Source organism: Anomalospiza imberbis, chromosome 1 (assembly GCF_031753505.1).
Source record: "Anomalospiza imberbis isolate Cuckoo-Finch-1a 21T00152 chromosome 1, ASM3175350v1, whole genome shotgun sequence".
Taxonomy (NCBI): domain Eukaryota; kingdom Metazoa; phylum Chordata; class Aves; order Passeriformes; family Viduidae; genus Anomalospiza; species Anomalospiza imberbis.
In genome coordinates this window covers 44,107,343-44,115,364 of record NC_089681.1, presented here as the reverse complement: position 1 = coordinate 44,115,364, position 8,022 = coordinate 44,107,343, and the positions used below count along the sequence as shown (strand labels likewise).

At 39.3% G+C, this 8,022-nt stretch overlaps 1 long non-coding RNA gene across 1 annotated transcript; it reads right to left on the bottom strand.

Moving 5' to 3' along the window:
* Window positions 1-724: 724 nt before the first annotated feature.
* LOC137473903 (uncharacterized) lies at window positions 725-7,988 on the bottom strand. Its single transcript, XR_010999053.1, has 3 exons — window positions 7,865-7,988; window positions 7,585-7,736; window positions 725-933 (listed from the first exon to the last, which is right to left on the bottom strand). It is a non-coding gene; the product is annotated as an uncharacterized lncRNA (long non-coding RNA).
* Between the last annotated feature and the right edge of the window lie 34 nt (window positions 7,989-8,022).

The window sequence follows — 8,022 nt, the reverse complement described above, 5'->3', positions numbered from 1 at the left end:
AACTCTGAAACAGTGCTTCAGAGGAGCTATAAATTAATGCTGGACTACAAGCCACAGAGAGAAGGACAGCAGAAGTCCTAGAAACACGGTATTTGGGCAGCCCAGGCATCACAGGTACATTCACTGCATATTGGTCAGAATGAGTTGAACCAAGGAAAAGCACGTTGGTTCTAAAATCAAATTTCTTTCTAATGTTCCAGATCAGTGTTCATGATAATAATTGTTTTTTTAACAGAGATTTTTTCAAAAAGTTTTATATGAACTCAGTAAATTACTGCTTTTAAAAACAGTATCATGTATTAAGTAAATGTCATCTAATCTATCATTTTATTTTGCCTTAACACTTGGACATCTTATTTCTGCAGTTTCACACAGAATCATTATGGGCACTCATACGTACTTCAGAAAGTGATTAAAGTGTCTTTTCAGGAAGTTAAGTTAGAAGAAAAAATTGTCCATCTTCAAATTTGCTATCAGTCCGATGATGCTGCCAATTCCAGTGCAACAAAGATAATTTATCTTTTTTTTTAGTGCATTTAGAACCTGCCTAAACAGAAATGAACCAAAGCCATGTTACACATTTGTTTTTATGCTCAAACAACTTGAGTTGAAATATATGGGAGCACAGATACAAGTCAAAAATAGGTCAATAGACAATGTTATTTCATATTCCAAGTGCACTTAAATTTTAAAAGAAGGAGAATAATGACAAAATTACAACTGGTGACAGTTTTAGATGCACGTTTGTATAATGAAGAATCTGTCATGTTTTCTTACTGTGACCATAAGTTAAATAGCATCTTGTAATTCAGGATACAGTGAAATAAGTTATGAAATAGAACAGTCACAAAATGACAACTTAGGAAACAAAAGCTGCTTAATTGACACCCATCACGTATCCCGATTTCTGATGTTCATCATGTGCTGTTGGGCCTACTGCAAATTTAGATAGTTACCAGTTTAATTTTTTTATTTTTCCTACTTTTTGGGAAAGCTCTAAAAAGCAACAACAAAAAATATTATTACAGGTTTCCCTCCAGCTCCTTCATTAAAGATTGGTTTCAAGCCAGTCCAAATCTAGGTAAAACAAATGGTAATTTTTTACCTGCAGCCTTTGATTTTACAGTGATCCAGTACCAAAGATCTAGGTGAGGGTCTGGTCTGTTCCTCTGCCGGTCACTGCAGGCTCAGGTTGTCAGGGAGGTGAATTGTGACACCAGAACAGGACTCAAGAGACAAAGGCTCCCCAGGATTGCTTATAGGATCTTGGTAAGTTGTTCAATTTTTCTGAATTTTAAATAAATTTTCATTGGAAAGGGGATTTGCAATTTAATCTCTTCCCCTTAGCAATATGATTAGAAATTCATCAATGATTGCAAGATGCTCAGGTGTTAAGGTGTTTTGGTAATCCCCATAAATACATTGTTAGCTATGTGCCTGAAGCACATATGCAGAGGGACATCTGGAGTCTTTGATGCTGAATGTCTATTATATGAATGCTATTTGACTGTAAAATCCACTCTAGATCAAATGTTTGAATATAAATAGCAAAATAACAGCTATTGGACATGCAAAATTTATAAATACTAGTAGGAAAGTAATGCTTTTCTTGTGTTGTTTCTGGGTATGTACATCTGAATTTTATCTTTGTGACCTTCTTAGTTAATATATTACTGAATAAAAGACACCATGGTAAGCTGTAGGTGCACCAAGAGCCTTAGAAAGGGACTGGAGAAATTCATGTGTAACACATCAACAAATACAAACTAAACTGGGACAAAAGGGGGAGAGAGAGGGGGGAAGACTTTTAATTTTGGAAAGTGCTTTAGACCACAGCACTATCCATTCAAGTAATTACAAGAAAAATCAAGTGCACACAAAGTTATAAGGTCAGAGTTTACAGCAGTCTTTCAGTACCTGAAGAGGGCCTAGAAGAGAGCTGGAGAGGGACTTTTTACAAGGGCATGTAGTGATAGACAATGGAGAATGGCTTTAAACTGAAAAAGAGTTTGGATTAGATATTGGGAAGAAAATCTTTACTGTGAGAGTGCTGGGACACTATGCCCCATCCCTGGAATTGTTCAAGGCCCGGCTGGATGGGGCTTTGAGCAATCTTATCTAGTGGAAGGTGTCCCTGCCTCTTTTTACAGGGCTGCTCTTTGGTCTTTCCCAGTTTATACTTGTGCCCAGTTTTACTCCATCCTAGGTGGCAGAATCCAGCATTTCAACTTGTTAAATTTCATCCCATTAACCACTGCCCAATGCTCCAATCTATCTAGATCACTCTGCAAGTCATCCCATCCAGGGAGGTTGAAACTAGACCTTTAAGGTCTTAAGATTCTTTGATTCTACATCCCCAATCACTAATAAACAGCACCTGACTACATCAGCAGCTCCTCTCATGTCACCAGGAGATACTAAATAGGAATGCCCAGTGCTTTAAAGGACTGGAGTTCACTGTCCCATCTAACTTGTTTATGTTTTATTCAATCAAACTTGCCTAATGCAAATGGGAACAGTAGAGATTCAACAGATTAATTCTAGCAGTATCTTTCCTGACAAATGACCATCTTAACCCTAAGAATTTCCAGTAAGGAGGATTCAGCAGGCTCCCAGTTGTCCTTTTATTCCTACTGTTAAAGTTCAACTGGTAGCTTACTTAAATCTTCCATTTTTGCAATTTGTCATTCTTTGTAAATGCAGAGAGCACCTATGTTTTTTCTAATGTACCATTTAAAAATCATGGAATCATAGAATGGATTGGTTTGGAAGCCTCTTAAAAGATTATCTAGTCCAGCCTCCTAGACTTGTGATTACTGCCTTGCTGAAGTTTCTTGGAGCCTGTAAAGACATGGGAACCAAGATTCCCTTTTATCTTCAGACTGACCACTTTATCTTTTTTAGCGTGAATCATGTGACTCCTCCTGAGTGCACATCTCACTTTATATATCAAAGACTTTGAAAATTAGAGAATATGTATATATATTGCATCTTGAGGATCTTTTTAGTTAATTTGGAATTATTCTTATTAATATATTATATTATTATAGCCTGATCTAGTCAAAGATGTTCCTGTTCATTGCATTGGGCTAAATGACCTTTAAATGTCCCTTTCAACCCAAACCATTCTATGACTCTATAAAAATATGTGAAGTGACTTTCTGTTATCACCACCAGTCCATTGGTAACTGGCAAACACATTATAGAATCCATATTCAAATCCATTGAGCTCTTATTGCTGACTTTACAACCAAGACACTCCAAACTCTACCAAAAAGAGTTCAACATTCCTCCAATTTCCAGCCTAAACTTCAGGTCAGTTGATATCTGGTTTCCTGTCTGCATTGTTCTTCAGTTTTAAAATTAAGCCCTCTTTTTTTGCTAAACCAGCCCCTTCTAAGGTTACCTACTGACATAGCGCAGAGGCACACACATTTTACATTTTACATTTATTAGCTCATATACCTCAGTTGTGACAGAAAAAAAAAAAAAAACAGAATAATACTCTTTTTCTTCTGAGACTGGGAATGCCACATTCCTGAATCTACAGTCCTGAAAACTTACACTGTACCATTGCAGCTAATACTGGTCTTGACAGATTAGAGTGAGTCAGCAGAGATTTTTTCCAAGGTGCAACTATTCAAAATTATCTTTCTGCTGAATACAGTTCAGCTGTTCAGCTCTAGATAAAAATTCACAGGCCAAAAAGAAGCTAACATTTCCACTTACACCAAACACAAGTATAACATGGGAAAGGAGTGGTTGCAGAGCAGCCTGCAGAGGGGGATCTGGGGGTGTTGGCCAACCTGAGGTTCAGCAGGAGTCAGCATTCCTCTGGCAGCCCAGAAGGCAACCTCCAGCCTGGGGTACAGCCAGTCAGTCTTAAAAGGAAATTATTCTGTTGTGTTCGGTGTTGGTGTGGCCTCACTTGAAGCACTGTGTGCAGTGGCCCCACACAAGTCAAGAAGTATGTGAAGGTCCTTTAACGTGTCTGGAGGAGAGCAACAAAGCTGGTGAAAGGGCTGGAAGGAATGTTCTATGAGAAGTGTCTGAGGATTATGGGTTTGTCTAGCTTGGAGAGAAGAAGGCTAAGGGGCCACCTTTGTTGCTTCCTGCAGCCTCTCGAAGAGGATCAGTGGAGAGGGAGGTGTTGATCTAGTCTCCCTGGTATCCAGTGACAGGACATGTGGGAATAGCTCAAAGTTCTACAAGGGGAGTTTCAAACTGGACATCAGGAAGCATTTTTTTTAATGAAAGGCTGTTCAAACACTGGAACAGCCTTCCTAGAGAGATGGTTGATGCCCCAAGCAATCAATAGTTTTTCAACTGTGCCCTTAATGACATGCTGTATAGCTTTTGGTCAGCCCTGAAGTGGTCCGGCAGTTGGACTGACTGATTGTTGTAGGTCTCTTCCAGCTGAACTATTCTATTCCATTTCATTTATTTTATTCTATTCTACTAGCTGCACAGCAGAGCAGTCGTTTATTTGTATCTACCTAAATGCTCTCTGTCATGAGTTTTCCCAGAAAGAGAGCCACACCACCTTGAAAAAAATCTACAGGCAATTTCAGAGCAGTGCCAGTTGCTTCGCAGAGGAAAGCAACAAAAGGGTTACTCTGCCACGCCTTGTTTCACACACACATAAAAGTCAGTATATCACGCTATCAGTAACAAAACGCCTGTGTTCAGGGCAAGGATCTGGCCTGGCTATTTTACAGCTCTGCCAATCCCACAGCTCGCAGCTCAGCAGGCTTACTCATTTCCACAGCTGCACCTGGCATCCAAAAAGTTAAACAACCTAGCCACACCAGAAAGAAAAAAAAAAAAAAAAGAATGCATATAAGGATATAAGGGAAAGAGCAGAACAGAGAAAGATAAAGAGAAAGCAGTTAAGTGAGAGTGAGGAGGTAATGCAAAAGAAAGGGGGAGGGGATTAGTCCTGCTTGAATTTGCTTAAGGCACATGACAGGAGGCATGGAGAATCAAAAATCTATTTAAACCACACAGGAACAACAATGACTCCACTTTTAGAATGCCAAGTGTTTGCTTAAAGTATCAAATCCTGGTGCTAATCTACTCTCCTCAGTTAAAACATTTTTGCTCTCAAAAAAATGCAGGTGCTTGGTCATGCAAGCACTTCGAAGCTGATGACTGTACCTATTGCAATTGCTCTGGTCTCAAGAGCTGTCTGGGGGTTAGAAACCCTCTGTGATGTCTATTTTTTACATATTATGCATTATCCATTACCTATTTTGAATAAATAAACATTATTTTGATATATCCATGCAATGCCCTGATACAGTGCTTCTACTGGGATCTCTTCCCAAAAAATGAGTGGCATCTGCAACCACAGTGCAGTAAAGAATCTTTAAACAATGCAGAAAAATATTAATGACAATCTCAAACAATGCAAAATATTTTTATAATAGCATCATGTGAATATAAATGAATTTCAACATTTCATTACTAAGAATATACACTGGGCTTTCCACCTGAACACCATTTGCTAGGTACGGCACTTGTCTTATTTGGTTGAATCACTTGTCAAAAAGAAGAAACTGTATTGTTCTAGAAAAAACAACAACAAAAACCAAAAAACACTATTGTTGTAAAGTTAACCTTGCTTTTGTAAGAAGCAGAGGTGGACTCTGGTTGTCTGATCAAGCAGGTCCTTGTCCTCCACCCCAGGGAAGCCAGAAGTTTCCTGGCACTGCTGTAAGAAGATTAGTCAGCACGAATAGGGAGCAGCAGGCAGAGCTGGGGGCAAGGCAAGGTTTCAAGGGAGTCACCAAGATCCAGCCACTATGGCAAGGGTGTGATAGTAACTTTCCAGAGCACCTGTGCTTACAACTATTATTCCTGAGAGCAAACACTCTCCCTCCTGACAAATGTTAGGCTGTTTTAGATGATAATTAATTGCTGTTAAAAGTTTAACAAGAGAATTTAGACATTTGTACTTTTTTTAGACGTTTGTACTTTGAGAAAACAGCAACCTGGTGCAGGCCTTCTACCTTGAAAGCCCCTTTCCTCACCAGGCACCAAGAAGGGCTCAGCTGCTTTTATGGTTTGAAAAGCAAAGATTAACTTTCTCTTTGTTCTGCAGTGTCGGCGAACTCTGAATTGCTGCTGTCCCCACCGGGAAAACAAAGATCTAATGCTCAATAGATCATCCTGTGCAAGCTGATTGTAGGGACAGAACTGCAGCCTGGTTGGAGGAGTGTGTAGCTGCTGCCAGGTTAAAGTGAGGGAAAGACAGAAAGAAATTCAGCCTCAGTGGTTGCTGACACACTTACTAGCTGTTTTAAAACAAAATTGATACTGTTTGACATTCTTTTTGTAACAGCAGGCGAATTATTTTCGTAAAATAGGGATAACATAAGTTTTTCATACAAGGCAGCCAACTTAAAGAGAAAAGAAACAACAAACAACCTTTTTATGATAGCTGAGGTTCTTGTAGGATGTCCAAGACATGTAGCTGGCCTACGCTTAAGCTGTAAGCAACTTAAGAACAGACATCTAAGCTCTTTCAAGATAATTTGCACAAGGCTCCTGTGCTATTGAGCTCTGGGAAAAGATTGTTCTATTCATTTCTTCTGTAAGCACATTTGACTTCAAAGGGAAATCAATGCTAAGCATTTTTTTAAAGAAATTAATTTATGTTTTTACTCCACCATTTCAGCATTTAAAGTTAGCAAATAGTTGTATATATATATATATATATATATATATATATATATATACACTATCAGCTCATTAACAGTGTGCTGGATCAGCAATGAAAAACTTTCAAAATTCCACAAAGCAACCTGCAGATTGAGAAGAAAGTTGCAAATCATGGTTCTTCTCTTACAGCCTTTTGATGTAAAGAAATATTCGACCATCAGTCTAGGAAATGTAATATACATTTGAAAGCAGAATCCACTTCTAAATCATCAGATTAAAAGGGTTGCAATATGAATGCTCTCCAAGACATGCTCTGCCTCATTTATCCCAAACAGGAATAGCTAAAAGAAAACTTCACGGTACTTCTATTACCATTAGCTGCAGTAGCTGCAACAGCGGTTAAACCTGGGCCAAAATACACCAAAGTACACCTCGAGACCCTGAAAAAGATCCTCACAGGATCTCAGTGTGTAGTGCTGTGTGAACATGCACAGTTCTATGTGGTTATAAAGTGATCAGGCCAGCACAGTGACTCAGTGACAGAACAAAGAAGGCATACAAAAGCCCTTAATACTGTGCATTTCACATATATTGGCTTGTTTATGCCTTTTGTTTTCTTTAAATTAAGACAACTGTTTTTATGCAGGGGTATCAGCAAACTCCATAAAGTGATATATTCTAAGTAAATAACACAAACATGTATTTGTCACTTCAGAAAAACTTCTGAGGTAAAGTTCTTCCCCTCATGACAGCCATGGAAATTATAATTGCTGTAACTGACATTGAATTATTTATTGTGCATTGTTACAACATGCAATAAAGGTACAAAATGTGATTGGAAAGACTCCTTTAAGGCTGGTTCCCTTCCCCGAGCCCAATAGTATCACAAATAGTATCATAACCAGCAGGTTCTGAAGTTACTTACCACAACTGAGTGTGACCTTGGAAAGATTAACCAGGTAACTGCCTCAGCTGAGAGGATGTACAAGAAAGCACGTTTAATTGCTTCGCCATCATGAAGAATCAGTTATGCCTTTGCAAGCATCAATGAATCAGGTGTATCCAGGAAAGACCTCTGCCAGATAAGAGTAGGCAGGATATGGCTCGGAGCGTATAAAAAATGAGGATTACAGGGAAGGTTGTCCTAAAAACGCCCACAATTTTATTTTCTCGTAAGACTGCGCTTCCCCCTATCAATTACTCCTTAATGTATCAGCTTGTTGTCGCAGCCCTGCGCACCTCCTGCACGCTCCGGCTCGCCTTCCTCGGCGGAAGCGGGGCAAACAAACCACAAACTTTGGGAGCCCTGGGCAAGCCGAGGCCGGGCGCTCCCAGGGCTGCCCAGCGCAGCCTCCTCGG